The following is a 23,556-nucleotide window of genomic DNA, read 5'->3' as shown; positions in this document are numbered from 1 at the left end:
GTATGTTCTGAATGAATGAGTTGTAGAGTCTGAGATGCTTATAGAACACCCAGATGGTGATAAATAGAAACATGGGTCTGAGCTCAGGAAGGAAGACATGGTTCATGTTACAGATAAAATTCTACCCTAAATTTAGAATTGTTGCTTTGGCAGATTAAAACAAAAATCATCAAATAGTTTATGGATGGACTGACGACTGAGACATAAAATTTTCTCCCTGTCACTAAATGCAATGTGTACTCTTTAGTTCCCAACTTAATTGATTTCTCAGCTTCAATCAACATAGCAGATTAGCCACGCCCTCCTTTTTCAGTCTATTGCCTTGACTTCAGTGACGCTAAGGAAATTTTCCTCCAACCTCTGGCTATATCTTCTCAGTCTCCTTTGCTCCATTTCTTTTCCTCAATGTTAAATGTTGGAGAATCATAGGGGACCACGTCCCTTTATCTTCTCTCTCTATACTCTCTCCTTAGGCAATCTCATCCCCCACCTTCCACACTAAAACATCCATTATCAGCTATGTACTGATTATTCCCAACTGAATTATGATCAATACTCCCCCCGTTTCCATAAACTAACAAAAAACTGCTCCTCCCCCAATATCCCCCTAGGTTAAGCACAAGAACCGTTAACCCTGGAAATCGGCCTTCTCCTCTCCCTAGACCCTCAAATAAAATCCATCACCAAATCCTATTAACTTTACTTCCCAAATATTTGTCAAATCCAGCTGCTTTATCTCTATCACCACCAGTCTGGACCGAGATTCTATCATCTCTTGCCTAAATGACTATAATAGGTGAATTCAATTCTACTCAAAGTGTGAGCTGTGGACCAATATTGACCCATGAACTACTGTTATTGGTGTGAGACAAGGTAAATACAGAAACTGAGAGGCAGCATTTAGAAATTTTTATAGCAATTTGACAGACACTGCCACAACATCCATTTTACTGTTCATTACTAAAGTACCAGCACAAACTAGAAAGTAAAACAAAACAAAACATGTCCTTCGCCACAGATAAGTTTGAGGAGCCCTGGCCTAACTCGTCTCCTTGCTTTTACACTTGCCTCTCCAATCTGTCCTCCACAGAGCAGCCAAGTGATGTTTTTAAAACAAAAATTTAAGTAACTTACTCAGCTGTTTAACATTCTCCAGTGGCTTCCCACTGCTCTTAGGATTAAGTACAAAGAGCTTAGCAATAATTGACCACTGTGATCTGCTCCAGTCTCATTTCATATCACCCAGCCTCATGTGCTAAGGTCCAGTCTCCACAGGACTTTTCAGTCCTAGAAAGCTGAAATCGCCAGCATCGCTTGGGTAACTCCAGTTCATCCTTCACACTTCGGCCTGAAAGTCATTTCTTCAGACAAACATTCTCTGATACATTAGTGAGCTTTTGTTGTTGACAGTAATTTTCCTTTGTGGCAGTTATCGTAACTGTAATTATTCTTTTTGTAATAATTCGTTTAGTTTCTCTATTCCCCAACAGAGTTTTGCCATCGTGAATACAGGTACACTCTTTCCATAACGTGTGTCACCACAGCCTAGCAAGTGCCTGGCACAGATCAGATGTTCAATAAACTTTTGCTAAGTGAATAAATCTAAGTCAGGAAACAAAATGGTGACCAGGACCACCGAAATGCAAATGCCTGCAATATCTAGTCATATATAAGACTTGGGATACATCTGTATACCAGGTGTTTTACAAAGTTAAATCTTCTTTACTCCCCTCAACAACCTAAAAGACAGGGAAATCTCACTGTTGAGATTTAAAAAAAAAAAAAGATTTTTCAGAAAGGTGAAGAGTCTTGTCTAAAGTAACCAGCAAAAACTTGGAAGGTTGGAAGGTCTGAGAGGCAACAAAGGGTAATAGTCTCTACAACCATATTGTCTGGCTCCATTGCTTACTTAGCTGTGTGATTTTGTGGAAGTTAAGTAATCTAATTCTCAGGTTTCTCATTTGTGAAATGGAGATATAATAAAGCCTTCTTCAATGGATTGTTGAGAGGTTTAAACAAGTTAATATGTATAAATCATTTGAAAGAGTGGCTGGCATAGTGCTTTATAAGTATTAGCGATTATCATTGTTTTTAACATTACCAGTGCTCTTATAATTTTATCTTCTTACTTGCTTATTGTCTGCCAGTGCCACACTGATATAAATTACAAAAAAAGCAGAGCCTGTGTTATTATTCTCTGGTGGAGCTTTTCTCAAAGACTTAAACCCTACAGAAACTGAGTTAAGTGACTATTTCCTCAGTTCTCTCTCTCAAGGATGGGACATAGGACCATTTTAGGTGCACAGGAGAGTAGTTATTACATACCCTGGATACTTTAGAGCATTAGGTCTTGATATTTACTGGAACCCCGGTTGGGAAGGGCTGCTCTTGTGTATCCCCAACACCTGGCATGAAGTAGGTGCTCATTAAATATATTTGGAAAGAATGAATATTTACAAAACCAAAGGAATAGTGCTCAGCACAGAGCAGATACTAATTATCAATTTTATTCCACCCCTTCAAAGTTTCTACAAACTTTAAAAGTATGATTCTATGGGAGTCATTTTTTTTTTTTTATGGGAGTCATTTTTCTTGAACTGGGGCAGTCTGTATTATTCAAAGCCAAATGCAGAATACAGACAGTAGGAAAGCCAAGGAATAGAAACCAATGTTGGCAAGAACTATGAAAATAGTAAGAGGTGAAAGATAAGTAGAATTTGGATATGCAGGAGAAAGAGCAAAGGTTATTCTAGGCCAGAGAATAGCATAAGCAAAGGCAGTGTTACCCAAAGTTTAATGAACATTCCATTGGTGACACACAAAAAAGATTTTAAGCTATACACAGGCAAACAACTTTATTTTGATAGTTCCATATGCACACATTTTTATGTGTAATTGGGACAGCAAATTGTGATTTCAAACTTTTACTACTTATAACAACATTGAGTTGACAGTACCTATTTGGATATTTTTTTGTGAGTTGTTTAAAAAATGTATCAAGAAAATAATAATGCACAGGAGGTAAGCAAATATGACAGAAATTGTCAGGGTTTTAAAGAGTAAACTTTTGGATACATCAAGGCATGGTCATGTGACTAAAACAACATGTTAGTAAGAGAAAAGCCACCAGTCTTTGGAATGAAGCCAAAGCTCTATCCTGAGTAGCAATTCAACATAAAGGACAGGTAGGTGTGAAGTATCCAACCAGGTTTGAGTATTTAATTGTAGTACTAAAATTCTCATTGGCAAAATCCTCATTTTTCCCTATGATAAATCTGCTACATAATTCAACTTCAGTTATTCTCAAAACAAAGATAAAAATTTAAAATTTCCAAACAGGTACCTGAAAATGGGACTGCGTGTAGCCTGGTAACTTACCTGAAAATAGGGAGCTAAAACTACTTTTCACACCAGAAGGAACTAATTTATACAGTAACAAAATATGAATCATAGCTACCTCAAAAAAGGTGTTAAATAAAAAAGAGCAAAAAGACAGTTTTCCATTCCCCCCTTCCTCTCTCAAAATTATCCTACCAATAGCCAAGCCAAGTCAAGCTAAGAGATGATGATAAAGAACATTTATTGAACTCTTACCAGGCACTGTTGTATTTTACCTGCATTAAGTTATGCAATTATCACCACCATCTTATGAAGTACATCACTAACCCCATTCTACAGCTGTAAGAATACTGAGGCACAGAGAGATTAAATAACTTGCCCAAGGCCAGACCTGGTAGACAGAAAGGTAGGGATTTAGATCCTGGCAGTTCAGCTACAGAGTCTGAGCTCTTAACCACTAGGCACCATTTCTCTCAAGAATAATAGAATGATAGTTTGAAATATTCCACCTTTCCCATTATGGCAGGAGAGATGTAATTTTCCAAGGTATGAACCTTTTATTACTTAAGTTTCCAGTCTAAGAAACAGGAGGTTCAGCTATACGGAAAAACTGGGAAGATGAGTACTATAATAAAACAATCTAGGCCCAGGAGTATTCAAATACAAATCATCAGAAGCCTCAAAAGTATGGCTGAATGGCACTATTCACAGAGAAAGATGCCAGAAGTTGGGCTAGGCAGAAGGTGAATCCTATTTCTACTGGATCTACTGCTTTGAGAGAGAAAATCCCACCCATCTCCTCCCCTTTCTGTGATTCAGTACACAAATGCATCAATTCAAGAAGAACTGTAAGGGGAAAGGACAGCAGAAGGGAGCAGAAAGGGGTAAGTCAGGACGTGGACCCTGAACTGCAGAGTGAGCTTGACGTACCTGGGGAGAGAGAACGGATGAGAGGGCAATGTGTGCCTGGAGGTAGGCAGGTTGAGGGCATGCCCACTGGGGTGGAGGCACCGAGTGGTCTGGCTGGAGAGCTGAGAATTCACCCTAAAAAGGGCTAATGGGGACAGTTTCAGGCGTATACGTTTGGGATAAGGAGGGATGGACGTGAACGCGGGGGTGGCGTGCAGTTTCTCGCTTTGGGCAGTACTCAAGGTGGGAAGAAGGGACAAGGTATCAAGGTGCGGGCGAGGAGGTCTACAGGTACAAAGGGGGGAGAATGATAAAGAAAAAAGAGGCAAGGCTTGTGGAGGCAAGTCGGGGGGATCCTGGTAGACGGAAGCTGGGAGATCAATGGGGGAGGGGGTAATTCCCAGGGGAAGTAGAGACGCGCGAGGTTAGGGAGGTCCGGGGGGCGGAGGTGGGGCTGAAGGGCGGGGGCGGAAGGCACGCCTCAGGAGCGGGGGTCCCGGACCGAGAGCGATGGGGGCGCCGAAATGGGGGAGGAGGAGGTCGCTGGGTTTCAGTGCAGGTGAGTCCCGGGAAAAACGGGGGCAGCCAGCGGCCGGGACCCCGGAGGGGGAGGGGCACCTACCCGGACGTGCGGGGCGGCGGCGGGCAGCCCCGGCGGCGGCTCCTCTCCGGCTGAGGCGGCTGAGGTGATGGCGGCGAGTCCCTGTGGCGGCCGCCTCCGCCGAACCGCATCCCTCCTCCCCGGCCCGCCCTCCTCCCCTATCTCCCGCTCCTAAACTTCTTCCCCGGGATAAACAAACCCGCCGCCAGGGGCGGCCGTCTCCGCCGCTCCCGCCCCCGCGCAGGTTCCCCCCCCCACCCCCCGCCCCGGGCCCGTCTGGGCTCCGGCTTCCGAGTTGCGACTCCAGCCCCCAGCTCGCGAGGGCGCGTGCGCGCGGCGGCGTCTGCTCGCAAGGCCTTTCCTCCCTCCCTCCCTCCCTCCCTCCGGCGCCGGGCACTTCCGGGCCGGGTCGGATCCGCTGCCGGGGTTTGAATGTAGCCGCCGCCGTTTGCGCCGGGCCCTGGGTTCCCAGCCCGGCGGGTTCCGCATCCCGGGCCGAACCTCGCCTGGTGGGGACGCCCACCCGCCCCCCTCCTCGGCCCAGCGTTAAACTTTCCTTAACTAAAAAGCCCACTGAATAGCTCCTCCTAACTGGTCTGATTGATCACGTCGGGTGAGAGGCGACTGCCGTTTCTGTGCACGGTTTCTTTAGGGCTGTACCAGGCTAGAAAGCCAAGGTACAACTTGTACCGAGCTCCTGTTGCGAGCCAAGAGCCATATGAACTGCCCAAACAAAACAGCAGTGTACAGTCTCCGAAGAGGGATACAGATAAAGACAGCAGTGTGGTAGACAAATGAAGTGCCACGGTGGAGCGGTTTTCGGTTGGAGATGAACCTGAAATCTCAGGCTTAGGAGGGGAGGGGTCCGCCGAGGGGCGGCTGAGGATGCTTGTGAAGCACAGAAGAGCAGGCGGCCTCCCGAGGCTGGACGTTGGTGGTAAATAGGGCTATATCTAAGTAGATGTCTTAAGAGATGAGGGGACTGCCTCACGGAGTTAAGAGAAAGGTGACCACGGTACTACATTGGCAATCTTACTCACGTGTTTTAACACAGAAAAACGTGCGTGGAATACAAGCAGCTCCAGCCGGATTTTCAGGGAGGAGATAGGATCCGCATAATCAAAGTTGCCTTAAGCCAAGAATTAAAAAAACAGAAGTGGAAGTGAGCATTGATGTGTTGGGGCCTGTGGGGAGAGGAAATTATTAGTGCAGAATTTCTCGTTCTCCAAACATGAACAAAACCCAGTTAATATTAGTTGCTGTACTCATTGTGGGTCTGTGTTAACTTTATGATATGTGACAGAAAGGGTGAAAATTACATGTAATTTTTGCCCAGGCCTTTTAGCTATGTCAACCCCTTAGCACTCATGCCCTTTCTTTTGCTAATCAACCATTATTAGGCACTAATGAATGTAATAGGCTCAAGGAATCAAACTGCAATAAATCCTTCAAGTAGATTTCCAATTGGGAGTTAAGAAATGAGTGGTACTTGGTGACTCTTGATACTTGACTGAGTTCTAGTTGGGGAGTGGTTCAATAAACTTCCACCACAAGGATGTCAGACTTCTCCTCAAGGTATTATCAGAGTCTTTCCCCTAGGCTTGATCTCTTTGCAGTATTAGGATATATCATTCTTTTCCTTGAAGTATTTGGTGACTTTATCCACTGATAAAATAATAGTAAGTAGTAAGAGTAAATAAGGCTTGTAAATAATGCTAACAAAAATGTGATCGTTTGGCAAAGTAAAAGATGGCTCTGTGGTCAATAAACCTGGATTAAAGCTTGGTGCTATATTATCAATCCCCTAAAGAACTTCCTTTCTTGATTTGATTTCCTACTTGCTGGATACCTGTTGGAAAACTAGATTATTACAATAGGTTTTAGTTGGGAATTCCCTGGCAGTCCAGTGATTAGGACACTGCAGGGGGCGGGATTTGATCCCTGGTCCAGGGAACTAAGATCCCACGTGCCATGTGGCCAAAAAAAAAAAAAAAGAAAGAAAAAGAAAAAATAGGTTTTAGTTTATTGCAGCCATAAGTGACTTTTATAAATAGAGAAATAAGTAACAGCTTTATCACTGATGTAGAAAATAGTGTGCTTCCACTCATATTTGCATTGCTAAGGCATTAGCCATTATGACCATCCAACTCCTTAGATGCCAAGAAACTTTACGATACTCGTTTTGCTGCTCATTGTCAGTTTTCTGTAGGAAACCATTCAGATTCCTCAGTGGATGTGGCTGACTTGGAAGTTCTACTTATTGTAGATAATAGGTCAGCAGCTAGTAAAGATCAGAAGAGCCATTTATTCCCTGACCTTAATGCATGCAGATGAGGACCAGATTTCGAATCTTCTTGACTCAGCCCTGTGAGGCTCTGTCTGAGGAGCTATCCAAGCACTCCACTTTGATATTTTAGTGACTGCAGCATCTTATTCCTCTTTTCTAAATTAAACATCACAGTTCCTTCCATTTCATGGCACAACGGACTTGCCACTGCCTTGCGTGCCACTACCCTGTTTTGTATTATCATTTTCCAATTCTAACTGTCAAAACCTAAAACATACAATGTTTTAAACAATGAACAAATCCATTATTATCTTCTGTTTAGAGAGCAAAAAAAGGTAATAATGTGCGTGTTAGCAAACATTGTATTCTTCATGAATCCTAAGTGGTGTGCTCTCTGAGCTTCCCTGAACATTTTGCTCATACCCCTACCCTTGTTAATGTGGTCCACCAAGCTCTTCTCTCCTTGTGAGCTGGCTTCCCCATATTTTTCTAACCATTATCCCTTCCTATCTTAAATTTTCTTCAAGGGAACCAAACTCAGGTCTTACTTCCCACAAGCTAACACTTGTGATCAGACACTTAACATTTAGTTTTTGGAATTTAGGTGGAAAGAAAAGAACAACTCATTCGTTAATTTTTCATTGTTATAAATATTAGGCCTTTTATTTGGAAGAAAACACTAAAACCCTTGTTGAATAACCTGTAAATTACCTGTAAATTACATGTAATTTCATTTTCTGTTCCCTTGTCTCCATTTCTTCTATCTCTGGCTTTTCATCTTGCATATGAATTCCTACTTTTGTAGTACTTTTGCATTATATAATACTCACTTTTTAAGGATCTAAAAACTTCAGAACACTAGCATTATACCTACAACTCTTGTGTAGTGATGCCTATAGCAAAAAAAAAAGGGCCAGTAAACTTGATGTACTTATCACTCAAAAACCATTCTCAGAAAACTGAGAACAGGACCTGCCCAGAACTCTGAGAACAGGATCTTATGTCTTTTAAGTCTTTCACTGGCACCCTTATTTTCATGTCCTCAGCCACATTATGTCAAATATTTCGAGTTGCTCCCTTGTTTCAAACACATTCATATATTTAATGCTTTGGTCCTTTGCATAATCTGTCGGGTCTGCTATAGGAGGGAGGACTTTTGTTGTTCTATCAATCACCATGTGAAGAGTAAGGGTTGAGTTGCAGCAGTTCACTAGTTGGCATACTGTTACATTTTCTAGACATTTAATTAAATATTAAATTTAACCAAATCTGAAACACTTTGAGGCTCTTAAACCATCAGCAATCCTAGATTCTGGATCAATAATGCCCAGTTAATGAGAAACAGTGATACCTCTACCTACACAATATATCGTCTTGGAAAAATCTTGGTCACCCAACTTGCAAGTCCTCTATTCACAGTGTAATAGGAGAAAAACATCAAAAATGTTCTCTTCTACAAGATTACCCAAAGCCCCTACAGCATCGCTCCAGATGTGCCCTGAGAAGTCTCATCCAAGGTCACTTACGGTTGCTGGAAATATTTTTACTGTGCCAGGATCCAGGCGGTCGCTGCTGCCATAATCTAGTAGTCCCTGATGACCTCTCCCTTCTTCAGCTTGGCCAGCTAAGTTCTCTCTCCTCTGCTGGTGCACTGGCCTTGCCCCTTCTCTGCTTCTCAGGTAACCCAAGAAGTTGCGGTTGATTCTGGACCCTGGAGACAGTCCCAGGGGAACGCTGGAGCTCTCCACTGTGCTCTCCAGCCAGGGTCACCAGCCTCTGCAGCAGCCCCAAATGGCTCTAGAGGTGCAGCAGCTCTGTCTCCTCTTCTTTTATCTCTGCTCAGTCATCACAATGCCTCCGGGTCAGGGTCTTCAGTCCCCTCCCAGAGAGACACACCCTAATACCTATCAGGGCAATTTCTGGCTAGAGGAGTTTATTTAAACATCTGTCCCTGCAACGCCCACTGCGTGGGTCCCTGCCTCTCTGGCCTTCTTCTTCCCGAAAATTGGGGTCACTTCACTCCACTTCCTTCTGACCCTGACTCAAGAAGTGGCAGCTGCATGGCGTTTTCTCTGGACATATTAAGGGACCCTGCCTCCAGCGGAATCTCGGAAGGGCTTCTGTTTCCCTCAGACTAAGGCACTCCTCCTCCAAGGGGAAGCATGTAGAATTGGGCCCTGCTCCCAGACCAGCAATCTAGAAGCCCTATAGGGCCCATTGGGTGAGCTGCAGCAGTGTTCCTGGGACCGTCCTGCGGCCAATCAGACGCTAGGTGAACCCGGGAGCCTTGGAACCTCCGTGCCTCAAGTGTTCCTTGACTTGCTGCTTTTCCCCTGCTCTGCAGCCTCAGAAGGACTGAGTTCTCCCACTCTCTTCTCTCCCCTTCTGCTGCCTCCCTGCTTTAGAAACTAAGCCCTGTTGTCTAGCTGTTGCCAAATCTGCATCCATACCCCTACACAACACTGAATGGCCACCTGCCTCCAGATGGTTCTCTCTGCTATTCAGAGCCCTTCGCTGCCAGCCTGGCTGCCAAATTGGAAATCCTGGTATGGCCATTTCCAAAATTAGAAACCAGACCGCGCCATGTCCGGGGACACTGCGCCTTCACCTCCCAGCAGCCGGTCAAGCCCAACCTCTGCAGTGGTGCCAAACACCCTCCCCCCAAGCCTTCCTTCCCCCCTCCCCGCCCCCGCATTTCTAGCCTAGGTGATTTGGTTTTTTTGCCTTCCCCTCCCTGCCTGTCCAACCTTGCCGAAGTTTTAGCACCCTTGACCTTCTCTGCCTGAACTATGCCAGGCTGGAGAAGGGCCAACTCAAGGGCTATATAAACCCTGGATTATATAGGCCTCTTAGAGGCCTCATCCCACATCCTGTCAAACATGGAAAAAAATGCAGCCATGTCTCACATGAAAAATACAATGTTTTGTTATGTAAAATGAAAGAGATTCATCTAATTTTCCTTTTGAAATATTTAATAATTTCATTTTGCAGTTTTCTTTGTATTTTAGAGCCAAAAACCATTTCTTTTCCAGCTCTCAAACCATTTGATAAAACCTGGAAAAGCTTATGGGCCCTGGGCACTTGCCTATAGTGAGAACCTGAGCCTTAAAAGGATTAAAAAAATGGCTCTGGGAGGGAGGGAGGTAAGCCCTTCCACACTTGACTCCGTCTCAAGGCTTCTCCCCCTAACCTCATCATCACTGAAATCTTTCTCTTCTCCAGTTTTTAATAACTGGGCTTCTCTGTTTGATCCCTGCCTTGGTCACTCACCTTTTACCCATGCTGCTAACATGTGACACTCCCCTTATTCCCAGTGCCCGCTGGCCAGTCTGGATTTCACAGCATCACCAGCCCCTAGATTCCCTTTCACAGTGCTCCTTCCACCACTGAGGGCCCTGGGTATTGTCTTGAAGCCCCTTCACCCTCTGAGGCTGCAGCTTTCAAATATGGCATTTGTTCGCTTGACCGTGTAGATATGACGATGTTCTCAGACTGAACCATTGTAAGTCTACAGCTCGATCCAGCTCTCTGGCGCTCCACCCGCCACCCCCTGCTGTATGAGACAGTTCCTGCCCACCCGTACTGCATTTTGGATGCTTCAGTCTTACCCTGTCTGCTAGGACTGACCAGCAAAGCCCACTTGTGTCTGAAGCAGAATAGCTATCAGAAACCACACTTTACATTTTTCTACTTAAGTACCTGCTCACATTTCTCTCTGTTTTGAGTGTCTCCTTCCCCGAAGGAGGCACTATGTACGCCTCCGTTACATATGGCATCACTGCTACACTTTTCTGGAAGTTTTCCTGGTAACTCATTCTTGCAGATTGATCTTATATATAAGAAACCAAGGGACTTCCCTAGTGGTGCAGTGGATAGGACTCTGTGCTCCCAACGCAGGGGGCACGGGTTCGATCCCTGGTCAGGGAACTAGATCCCACATGCATGCCCCAACTAAGGAGCCCGTGTGCCACAACTAAGGAGCCCCCCTGCCGCGACTAAGACCCGGTGCAACCAAATAAGCAAATAAATAAATAAATACTAAAAAAAGAAAAAAAAAAGAAAAAGAAACCAAAATGTCCCCAGCAATTACCCCAGATTACATCTCTTCTAAGTATTAACTGTTAATAAGCTGAAATAGCCATTAGTAGTTTGGCTTTTACTTTCCAGGATTTCTGGATTTTATACTAGTGATTCTATAATTTCAGTATACTTCTTAAAGTTGAATTATGCATATTCAGTGCACAGAGTGAACCAGTTAAGAGAGAGAGCCTGCAGCAATACATTATTGCTTCTTTAGCCGTCTTTTCTTAATATTTTTTTCCCCAGAAAGAAAATTAGGCTAGCCTTTTAAAAATTGTGTTCTGCTATAGTCTACAATTTTGAGAGGAAAAGTGATGAATGTTTTTATTTTCATATCAAGAGCTCAGCAAGAACTTGCTTCCATTTTGAATGTGGAGCCTACTGTGTGCAAAACAGGTGTGACAAAAGCCCAGCTTCCTTTCTGAACACCTGTTAGAGCTGTTTGCTTTCTTTTGTTCTGTTTTTTATTTTTCTCAGTTGTAATCACTTAACCATAAAAAGTCTGGATATTTATACAGAATGTTGTGCTTCATTTGTCACGTTACTTTTCTGAGTTTGATTTTTATTTTACTTGTTTATTTGTTTGGTCCAGGATAGATTCAAGATATGTTTTCCTTGACTTGAAGGAAAACATGATTTAGCTCCTGGAATAGTCAGCTGATGCCTTGCGCTAATTAGTCGTGGTGTCCTTATTTTGGCATAAAGCCTACAGGACATGCTATGGTTCTGAACCTGTTTGCCATCCCAGCCACCCCTTGCCCTTTCCCTTCTCTGCTCCACATCTCAGCCAGCTCCTGCAGGCTGTTTCCCAGGCTCCTGTGTCAGCTGGCTTCCTGCCGGCTTCGGCCCATAGGAGGCACTGTGGGGGTCCTGGAGAGGGGGAAGAATGGAGAAGCCAGTGTATTCCCCCTCTTTTTCTGCCTTAGGCACCCTCCCCGGCAGCAACTGTGTTTTCTCCCAGGCTCCAACTCCTGCTGCACAAGCCTACCACCAAATCAGCCCTGGCAATACCGCCTCCTCCCTCAGGCCTGTTTAAAAGTGTAATGGCTTCCTGTGGTTGTTAATCCCTGAATTCTTCTCAGTTTTTCCGTCATCTGTACAATGGATGTATCAAATCCTCTGTTGGAAGTAATGAGTGTGGTTTCTTTTTTTCTGGTTGGACTCAGCACATTTGTCCATTTTATGTTTTCATAAGGGTCTTATCCTATTTATAGGGGAAGGAATGATTTTCACAGAGAAGTAGTCATTTTATTTTATTTTCTGCAATGTTGCGTGCCTTGTGAGATCTTTGTTCCCTGCCAGGGATCAAACCCGTGCCCCCTGCAGTGGAAGCACAGAGTCTTACCCACTGGACCTCCAGGGAAGTCCCAAGAAGTCGCCTTTTTAAACTTAGGGATCTATCTGTTCTCCTCCATGTGGCTTGGCTAATGTCATCGTTCTTTTAGCTCCTTACCTTCCATACTTGCTTCCCACCTCTGATAATACCCAGCCCAGGCCCAGTCCTTCTCCCATTCTCCATCCTTAAAGCATATGACATCTGTCCTCTGTCTTCTGTGCACATAGATGCACAACAATTTGCTTTTAAATTTTTTAAATTCTTTTTTATATAGTGTTCTTAACAAGAGTGTCACAGCTATAGGATAGCAAAAAGGGCACTAGATTATCCACCCAGAATTTGAGTCTTTGTTATCTTGCTTGAATTCCTCAGCCTCTTCCTGCACAACAGTGCCCTTGGTAGTAAAACAGGGGAAAAGATGACTTCTTCATCAGAGCTATGAAGAGCAAATGAGATTAATGAAAGAATTTTGTAAATGATAAAATGTAAGCAGTTATTATTTAAAAACAGTGAATAAGACTATCTTTTCTTGAAACAGGTGTAATTTTATTTTATTTTTTAATATTTATTTATTTGGCTGTGTTGGGTCTTTGAGGCACGAGAGATCTTTGTTGCTGTGTGCGAGATCTTCATTGTGGCATGTGGGACCTTTAGTTGATCCATGCGGAATCTAGTTGCGTCATGTGGACTCTTAGTTGCAGCGTGTGGTATCTAGTTCCCTGGCCTGGGATCAAACACATGCCCCTTGCATTGGGAGCGCGGAGTCTTAGCCACTGGACCACGGAGGAAGTCCATGAAACAAACGTAATTTTAAAAGTTAGCACAAAGGTGTTTCTCAATTCGAATTTATAGTGAAGTTTAATAGCATCACACAGCCTTCATCTAACATGGGATTTCTCAGTCATGGTTCTATTGACGTTTGGGACTGGATAATTCTTTGTTGTAGGAGCCTGCTCTGTACATTGTAAAATGTTTAGTGGAATCCCTGCCTCTAGCTGCTAGATGCCAGTAACACCTTCCTCCTCATTTTTGATCAAAACATTTCTAAACATTGCCAGATTTCCCTAGGAGAAAGGGTGGAGCAAAAAAACAAAAAACAAAAAACAAACAAACAAAAACCCAGGTTGAGAACCACTGATCTAACCAAACCTACTTGGGAAACATGTCACCTCCTTTTAATTTAAGCTGTTAAAAAAGAGTTTGACTTTCAAAGAAGATTTTGGAAAAGGACTTTTAAAAATGCAGTTCAGGGACTTCCTTGCAGGCGCAGTGGTTAGGAATCCATCTGCCAGTGCAGGGGACATGGGTTCGAGCCCTGGGAAGATGCCACATGCCGAGGAGCAACTAAGCCCGTGCACCACAACTACTGAGCCTGCCCTCTAGAGCCCGTGTGCCACAACTACTGAAGCCCGCGCACCTAGAGACCGTGCTCCGCAACAAGAGAAGCCACTGCAATGAGAAGCCCGCTCGCCGCAACTGGAGAAAAGCCCATGCACAGCAACGAAGACCCAACACAGCCAAAAATAAATAAATAAAATTAAAATTAAAATGCAGTTCGGTCATGAAACATACCCTGTTTTAGAGATGCATAAACCCTGCAGTGAAAGTCAGTGATCACTATCATAGCAGTCATGTGTCTTACTAAAGTATTTATGTTGGAGAGACTCACCTTCCTGCTGAATATGTGATTGGACTGCCTAATTAAGTGGGTTTCTTCATACAATTAATACCTTTTGCTATTTTTACTAGGTATTAAAAAACCACACTAATACTTTATATCTGACTATCATATGTTGATATCTTTTGATGTCCTTTAAGGCAAGGGAACTCGAATATTGAATATTAGTAGGAACATATATTTCAGTCATAATATGACTCAGATAGTCTGGATCTATACTTATACAGGCTACCTTGAGTAGCAGCAGGAGTTAGAATTTTATGAGAATCACTGCTAGGTCATAATCAGTAGAACTTTTCATATTCTTGATTCCTAATGAGATACTCTCTTTGTCATTGGATTTCTAGGACACTGGAAACCCAACTGTAGCTTTTTTTTTTTTTTAATGGATTGTTTTTTGTAATTTATTTTATTTATTTTGGGCTGTGTTGGGTCTTCGTTTCTGTGCGAAGGCTTTCTCCAGTTGCGGGGAGTGGGGGCCACTCTTCATCGCGGTGCGCGGGCCTCTCACTGTCGTGGCCTCTCCCGTTGTGGAGTACAGGCTCCAGACGCGCAGGCTCAGTAGTTGTGGCTCACGGGCCCAGTTGCTCCGCGGCATGTGGGATCTTCCCAGACCACGGCTCGAACCCATGTCCCCTGCATTGGCAGGCAGATTCTTAACCACTGCGCCACCAGGGAAGCCCCCAACTGTAGCTATTTAAAATCCAGAAATTATTGGGAGTTCCCTGGTGGTCCAGCGGTTAGGACCTGGTACTTTCACTGCCTTGGCCCCGGGTTCAATCCCTGGTTGGGGAACTAAGATCCCACGAGCCTCCCACAAGCTGTACAGTGTGGCCAAAAAAAAAAAAAAAAAAAAAATCCAGAAATTATTATTTTAAAAATATTGATGCCAGGTCTCTATAACTGTCTCTTCTAGCTTATATTGTCAACAGGTTTCTAAAACCAGTTTCCCATCTCAACTGTGTCAGTTAGCTTTCTTACTAGCTTAAGGAAATATTGACCAAAGCAGATTGTAAAACAGGAGAAACAGGTTGTAGCAATAGGGCTACTTTTGCTGGGAAGACAGAAAAGCTGTATTAGCCTTAACATGAATATACTGCTAAGCTTTGTGGACACACAGTGTTTCCAAGATTGGTAAAAAAGGATACTGCATCAGGAGAATTCAATTCATTTCCTCATCTATGATTTTTTTTTTGCGTGCGCCTGGTTAATCTTCTTTGGGGGACTATGGACCCTCTTTGAAGGACTTATCAGCATCAACAATAATATCAGTAAAATGATTAATACTGTAATAGGGGTGGAGCGGGCACGCAGCTGTTAGCACGCGGCCGTCAGCGCCTGGCTGTTATCGCGAGACCCTGAGCGCGGTGGTTAGTGGTCCCGCTCAGGCAACAGTCAGCCTCGGGGTGGTGCTCTCCGCAGCGAGTGCGGTGTGAGGCGGATGGTGGCATTCTCCCTGGAGGCCCTCCAGGCCCTGTGGCCTCGGGCTGGCGGGTGAGCCAGGGGGCCTGGGGACAAGCTGAGAGCTGTGTTCCAAAGAGCTCCAGAGCCCTCGCCGCGGCGGCCCACTGGCGGCGCCCAGGCCTTGAGGCAGCAGTGAACCTCTCCCCAATTCCCACTTCCTCGACGTAATGGCGGCGGCAGTCTCTGTGGATCGCGGTCCATGGAGACCTCAGCAACTGGAGTATATGGACACTGCCATTAAGGTAACAGTTTCAACCAGCCTTCAGTCTCTCCATTCAAGTTTCAAAAATTGGTCCCCCTTAGATCTGTTGTCTACCGCTAGGAGGTGGCCAGAGGTCAGGGTTAAGTTGCAAGGACATTGCGCAGCATTACTTCAGGTACACCTGTGTGATTGGGGCTGTTCTCAGAGAAGGGCAGTTGTTGTGAGCTGGGAATTCACCTGATTGGTGTTTGCTACAACATGTATTTGATCCTATATAAACGATTCTCTCCAGTTTAAATGAAAAGCCTAAGGGCTGGTTGGGTCCTGGGCGCCTTGCTTGCTCAGCGATGACGGCTGAGCAGAGTCTGCGGACCTGGCCCTCAGGGTGCCGCCAGCTGAGATCTAACTCTTCAGCCGGGCCTGGGCTAAAGTTGAGCCTTGGGACCTTGCCCTTTCTTGTCAGAACAAAGAATAACATTTGTTTTGGTGGAGGTTTACAGGATCATTGTGACCTGACCATGACCTAACCTCAAGAACAAAGGATCTGACACCAAGAAGTTTGTAACAACTAACTACGTCCCTCCCTCACCTTTCCTATAAAAGGGCTTTGCTAAAAGCTTTTGGGGAGTTTGGGATTTTTAAGGCATGAGCCACCTGTCTCCTTGTATGACCCTGCAATAAACCTTTCTCTGTTCCATACTGCTACGTTTTGGTATTGTTTGGCCTCACTGTGCCTCCGGCACACAGACTTGTGTTTGCTATCAGTATTATATATTGCTCTTAAAGGTTTTTTTCATAAAGTACTTTTTAAAATACAATCTTATGATTGAGGTAGGTGGTAGGAGTTTAGGATGTAGACAGTGCCATTAAGTTGGTTCAAAAAGTTAGGGTTCTCTTATTTGCTATCCTACTATTGAATTTAGATGACTTTGGACCAGGCCTACCTCTACATTCACTGCCATTTCCCCAGTTTATCACATATTACTTCTGGCCTGCAACTTCGCATCTATCAGACCCCTGTGTACACGTTTGGATCTGCAAACTCTGCCAGAACAAAGCTTTGGCTAGCATCCCACACTATAAATCAGTATTCCCCAGTGGAAGTCTGTTGTTTCTGGAGAAGGAATCCATTTGAAGTATCAGTGTTTGCCTCATCTGTTTTTTGAGATATGAGAAACGAAAAACTGTAAATATGTATAGAAATGATCTGAGCCAAATTTCCCATTCTCATCATAAACAAGGAATGAAAGATGTTAATGATGGGCCATTTCAGATTCCTCTCTGCTATCTCTGATTAAGAAAAGCTATATGGGGGCTTCCCTGGTGGCGCAGTGGTTGAGAATCTGCCTGCTAATGCAGGGGACACGGGTTCGAGCCCTGGTCTGGGAAGATCCCACATGCCACGGAGCAACTGGGCCCGTGAGCCACAATTGCTGAGCCTGCGCGTCTGGAGCCTGTGCCCCGCAACGGGAGGGGCCGCGATAGAGAAAGGCCCGCGCACCGCGATGAAGAGCGGTCCCCGCACCGCGATGAAGAGTGGCCCCCGCTTGCCGCAACTGGAGAAAGCCCTCGCACGAACCGAAGACCCAATACAGACAAAAATAATAAACAAATAAATAAATAAATAAATAAAAAGAAAATCCTTTAAAAAAAAAAAAAAAAAAAAGAAAAGCTATATGGCCAAGATGGAATTAAATTACAGGGATTAGATTTACCTTCCCACTTGTAACAGCCAAAACAAAAAGAAAACAAAACAAAAACAATACATGAAACAGTGGTTTTCAAGATACTGGCTATTAGGCAGTGACTGACAGTTATTCTTGAAAGAAAGGAAACATGAGAGATGAGACCAACTATTGCTCAGGTGTATTCACTTAAGAGAGTTTTCAGGCCATGACATATGGAACAGGAACCGAGGTGAAGCCCAGTTAGGACCATGAATTGAAGAGACAGAGGTGAGAGTCCAGGGAGATCAAGACAGAGTTGATAGGATGAGTGACAAAGAGGACAGAGCTGCACAGAGAGGACACCGGCAGTCTGCAGAGGGACCCCTGTCAAATATTCAGCGGAGTCCTGATCAACATGTACCAATGAGGAAACTACATGAAGCCCAGGAAAGAATCATCTAGAAGCAATAGAGAGAACCCATGCCATTGCCAGTTCTCACCAGCCAGGCTGGAAAAACTCATAATTCATAAGGTACTGGGTAGATTATTCAAGAAGGTCCTGCTTCATTAGTGGGGAATAATTAGCCTTAGACTGAGAACTGCTCCCAAGCTGTCAAACCATAAAAGCAAAAACTGAAGGGATCAAACTGTTTCCAAGTAACTTATCATCATTCCTGAGTGAAGCACAAGAAAATGTATGAGAATTCAAAAGTATCCAGCACCCAACAAAATAAAATCCACAAAGTATGCATGCAACCAAAGACTACCAGGCATGTGAAAAGATAGGAAAATGCAACCATAATGAGGAGAATAACCAATAAGTCAAAGTTGACCCAAATTGACACAGTTGTTATCATTAGCAGAAAAGAACATTAAAACAATTAGTGTAACTGTACTATACATATTCAGAAAGTTAAGCAGAGATTTTAAAAACAGATCCCAATCATATATCTAGAAATGAAAAGTACAATGTCCAAGATGAGAAATACACTGGATGGGATTAACAGCAAACTACATATAGCAGGAGATAAAGATTAGTGAATTTGAAGGCATAGCAATGGAAACCATCCAAAATGAAACACAGAAAAAAAGAATCCAAAAAAATTAAAGAGCATCAGTGAGTTGTGGGGCAACTTTAAGCAGCCTAAGGTATGAGTAGTTAGAGTCTCCACAGGAGAAAAGAAGGTAGGGAAAAAAAATATTTGGGAAAATATGTCCCCAAATTTTCCAAACAATAAAAACTATAAACCCATAAATCCAAGAGGCTCAATGAAACTCCATCACAAGAAACATGAAGAAAATTACACCTAGGTGTATTATCACAAAATTGTCAAAAAAATGGCGATAAGGAAGAAGAACCTAAAAGTATCCAGGATAAAAGACATGTTACATACAGAGCAATACAAGTAAGAGTGACATGAGATTTTTTTTTAATTGGAAACAATCCAAGTGAAAACACAGTGGAGCAACATCTTTAAAGTAATGAAAGGAAAAAACTTGTCAGCCTAGAATTATATGTCCTGCTAAAACATCTTTCAAAAACAATGGTGAAGTAAAGATATTTTCAGACATACAAAACCTGAAAGAATTCATTAGCAGCAGATCCTGTAAGACAAGTTACAAGCCATTCCTCAGGCAGAAGGAAATTAAGAATGAAATTAATAAAAGAATTGTGTGCATAACAGTATCAAAATAATAGTCACATAACATATACAAAAATTAGCTCAAAATAGATCAAAGACAAAATGTAAGAGCTATAACTATAAAACAGTTGAAAGAAAACATGATTGTAAATCTTCATGACCTCGGATTAGGCAACAATTTTTTAGATACGACACCAAAAGCACAAACAACCAAAGAAAATCTAGATACATTTGACTTCAAAATTAAAAACTCATGTATTAAAGGACACTATCAAGAAAGTGAAAAGACAGCCAAAATAATGGGAGAAAATATTTGCAAATTATATATCAGATAAGGAACTTGTATACAGAATATATAAAGAAGTTTTACAACTCAAAAATAAGATGAATAATTCAATTTAAAGATTATGGTTAATTATATCACAATAAAGATGTTTCAAGAATCATTATAATCAGAAGGGAACCAACTTACCTTCCCACTCTCAAATCAGTTATATAAACTCCCCTCCATTTAACTCCTCTCATTCTCTCCTTAATCCATCCCACAACTCCACTGACACAATCTTCCCAAGGTCATCAATGACCTGCATTTGTCTAATTCATTGTCAACTTCTGTCCTAATTGTATTCACTCTTAGCAACATCAAAAATAGTTTATCACAGCATCCTTTTCAAAATAGCATTTTACTTTCTATTGTTCCATGAAATCACACCTAGTTTTCTTTTATCAAATTTGTATAACCAGCTGCATATGCATAATCTTCACTTAGATGTCTAATAGGTCCCTAAAACCCAAAATGTACATGACAGTTCTTATCTATTCGTTGTAACCCCATCCCATATGCACATATCAGACCCATTCTACTACTCTTCCCTTGTCTTTCTTGTGAGAGTTAACACACAATCATTTACCCAGATGCTCAGGCCCAAAACTAAGGAGTCATTTGCCATGTTTGATTGCTCTCTTTCCCTAATCTTACCACATCTAACCCATTGGCAGGTCTTAATAGTTCTAACCCCAAAATATATGCTGAATCTGCCCCACTCTGCAGTTGTGGGCCATTGTAAGGACTTTCACCTTTACTCCAAATGAAATGCAGGAGTTTGAGCAAAGTACTCACATGATCTAACAAGTCTTTAAAGGTCACACTGATTTTTGTGTTGAAATTAGCCTGGGGAGGGTGGCAAAAATGAACATAGGAAACTCAGAAAGCTATTACAATTTTTAAAAAGTGATAGTTTGGACTAGTGCATTGGTAATGGAGGTGTAAGTGGTGGTTGAATTCTGTTCTAATAAAGTAGATGTAGATCATGAGAGAAAAAGAAAAATCAAATAATGATACCAGGAGTATGGTCTGAGCAACTGGAAGGATGGGTATGCCATTCCCCAAGTTGGAGAAGACCATTGAAGGAGCATGTTTGGGTAGGAAGAGATAAGAAGTTTGACTTGAACATTTCCATTTAAAACCATTTATCAGGTATCTAGATAGAGATATCAAGTAGAGTTGGATATATGAGTTTGGAATTCAGAGGAGAGGGCTGGAGAAATAAATCCTGGAGTTGTTCATGTGTATATGGAATTTAAAGCCACAAAACTGGATGAAATCTCTAACGTAGGCAGCATGGATAGAGAACAGACCATGAACTGAACCTTGGGGCCCTTCCATCGTTAGAAGTCAGGAGAATAAGGCAGAACCAGCAAGGAAGGCTCTGACGAAGCAGCCAGTAAAGTAGGACAAAAACCAGGTGAGTGTATTAATATTTTAAGATGGGCAGAATTACAGTGTACTTGAATGCTGAAAGTAGTAACCCAGTGGAAAGGGAAAAATTGGTGATGCACATGGAGAGATGTGATTTCCTGGAGTCATGTCCTTGAGTAGGCAAGAAAGTACGCGGTTAGGATAGTAGAGAACCTGTTGGTCCAGATAGGGGAAGGGACAGTTCATCTGTAGTAACAGAAGGGAAAGCTGTATGTGGCATAGATGCAGAGAAGTAGATAGATGTCGTAGTGGGAAGTTCTGGAGGTTCTCTTTTGAAGGACAGATAAGGTCACTGGAAAAGAGAAGAGAGAAGGTCAAGGAACTGAGAGGCCATGGTAAATATTACAGTCACCAAGAATTATTGTAGGAGTAGTGTTGGATAAAATGACAATGAGCTAGGGGCTAAAATCTTCAAGGAGTAAGGAGGAGTGTTCAGGGGGTACCCCTATGATGAGGGATAACAGTACATATTATGGTGGGAAGGAATGGGATTCAAAGCCGGAGTTGGAGGGGAAGAGTAAGAGAAAATGATCTGGAAGCAGTAAAAAACAGTAAGGAGGATGCCTAGCCCACCACCAGGCCCAGTGGTAAGAGGCACATGAGGGAAGACATTGGTACTGCTTGTGAGGGCTGTGGAGAAGCTTTGTTCCCAGGGAAGAGACAGGGACATGTGGAAATGTAGAAATTAATGGATTAAGTGTTTCATTAAGTAGCTGGAGTGCTATTGAAGTTTAGTGTCCAGGGAAGAGGGATACTAAAAGTCCTCAAAGGTAGGGGCAGGCCTAAGTACAACATAGACTTACCCTGCCCAAATGCCAGGAGCACCGCATTGGGAATCTAACCAGAGAAGAGGTTGAGGATTCTCTTATTTGGGTTCCTCCAGAAAGCAACATTGATTATAAGTAGTTTGTTTAGAGGTGCTAGGAAGACTCGTAAAGGAAGGGAAAGTGATCCAGGGAAAAGGAGGCAACCAATGGTGCACGGTTAAGCGAGGTACCTCAGTGGGTAACTGGAGCTTAACCTCACAGGAAGTTAAAAATGGGGAAATCCGAGAAAGGAGCAAAACACATCCCTTCCAATTTCTCAGTCTCGAGAGTGAGAGAGAGGAGGTAAATACACACCAACATCTGAGAGTCATTGACTGAGGGCGCAGATCTAAGGGATATGTGCAAAGCACTGACAACATCTGCTACAAGGATGTAGAATAAAAGTTTATCTGAGGATAAATTACAATAAGCAGAATTGTAGGGTCAAAGGACAAGTATGTTTGTAATTTTAATAGACATCTCCAAATTGTCTATTACACAGAGTATGCTAATTTATATTCGTACCAGTAATGTATGAGAGTGTCTATTTCTTCATACCCTCCCTAAATCTGTGTTCATTTAAACTCTGCTTTTTGCCAATCTTCTCGTTAAACAAATATTTAAGTGTAATTTTAATTATCATTTATCTTATTAGGAGTGAGGTTGAGCAGCTTAACATATATTTAGAAGCCTTTTTTAATTTCCTTTTTTTAACATGCAAACTGCATGTTAATATTCTTTGTTCATTTTTCTTTCAGGTTATCTGTCTTCTTATTGATCTGTAGAAAAACAGCCTTTTGTGATATGAAATGCAAATATTTCTCCAGTTCATTGTGTGTCTTTGGAATTTCCTTATGGAATTCTATTTCTCTCCTTCTCCACTGCTGGTCCAAGCCTCCATCAGCTCCCACCTGGACTGGAGACTCAGCCTCCTACCAAGTCTCTGCTTCCACTTCTCCCTCCTGGATCCAAATCTCTGTGCAAGACAGAGTGGCCTTTGTCAAATAGGAACGAGATCGTACTACATCCTAAAAATACCCCAAGGGCTACTTCTCAGCACACTTAAATCTAAACGCCACTCCACGGCCAGTATGACCCTGCATGAGTCACACATTACCTACTTCTCTCAAATAATCTTCTGCAGCTCTCTGTGCAGAGAATGACCTTCTTTCACTTTCAGACTCTTGAACAAATGGAGCGTGTTCATACCTTATGGCTTTTGTGTTTTGTGCTTAATACTCCTTCTGGCAGGAATGACCTTCCCCCAGACTTCACATGGTTCACTGTCTACCTCACTTGGCCTTCAGCATGCTTATCACCCCTGAGAGGAGCCTACCCTCCCTGTCATAGTCAAAATGGCACATGCACCCATGCCCACACCCCCAGTTCTCAGGTCCATCCCTGCCTCTGTGCTTTATCTTTGTTTTAGGACTTAGCATAATGCTAAGAATTTAATAGACTTTTAATATTTTACCCAAAAGTATGCCTCAGAATAAAAGGATACTGTCTTACATTCGGAGTCTTGTAAGTCTTTCATATTTTAGGGCATTTTCTAAATTTATTTTAAACAAATACTGTTTGGGGAAAACAATTAAACTGATATGGCCAAAATCAATGCTAGTTTTAAATGCTTATATAAGTCACTTGACTGAACTGTTCTAAAGGGGGAGGAAAAAAAGGAGGCACAATAATGTAAACTGCTTTAGTTTTTCTGGCAGGGGTGGGAGGTGATGATGGTATGTGTGACCTTACAAAGATAATCACGTAAGCACGCCTTTCAAGTAT

At 42.9% G+C, this 23,556-nt stretch overlaps 1 protein-coding gene across 7 annotated transcripts in view; it reads right to left on the bottom strand.

Moving 5' to 3' along the window:
- The window catches only part of SPOPL (speckle type BTB/POZ protein like), a 63,419-nt gene extending 58,341 nt beyond the window's left edge, over positions 1–5,078 (bottom strand). For 6 of the 7 annotated variants that reach the window (XM_057551541.1, XM_057551540.1, XM_057551539.1 and 3 more), the window contains exon 1: positions 4,871–5,078. The gene's annotated coding sequence lies outside the window, so the exon portion shown is untranslated. Of the gene's footprint in view, positions 1–4,269; positions 4,394–4,870 lie in introns of all 7 variants that reach the window. The other variant, XM_057551542.1, reaches the window with a different exon arrangement.
- Between the last annotated feature and the right edge of the window lie 18,478 nt (positions 5,079–23,556).

The sequence above is a fragment of the Balaenoptera acutorostrata genome, chromosome 8 (genome assembly GCF_949987535.1).
Source record: "Balaenoptera acutorostrata chromosome 8, mBalAcu1.1, whole genome shotgun sequence".
NCBI lineage: Eukaryota > Metazoa > Chordata > Mammalia > Artiodactyla > Balaenopteridae > Balaenoptera > Balaenoptera acutorostrata.
This window is presented reverse-complemented; position numbering and strand designations above follow the sequence as displayed.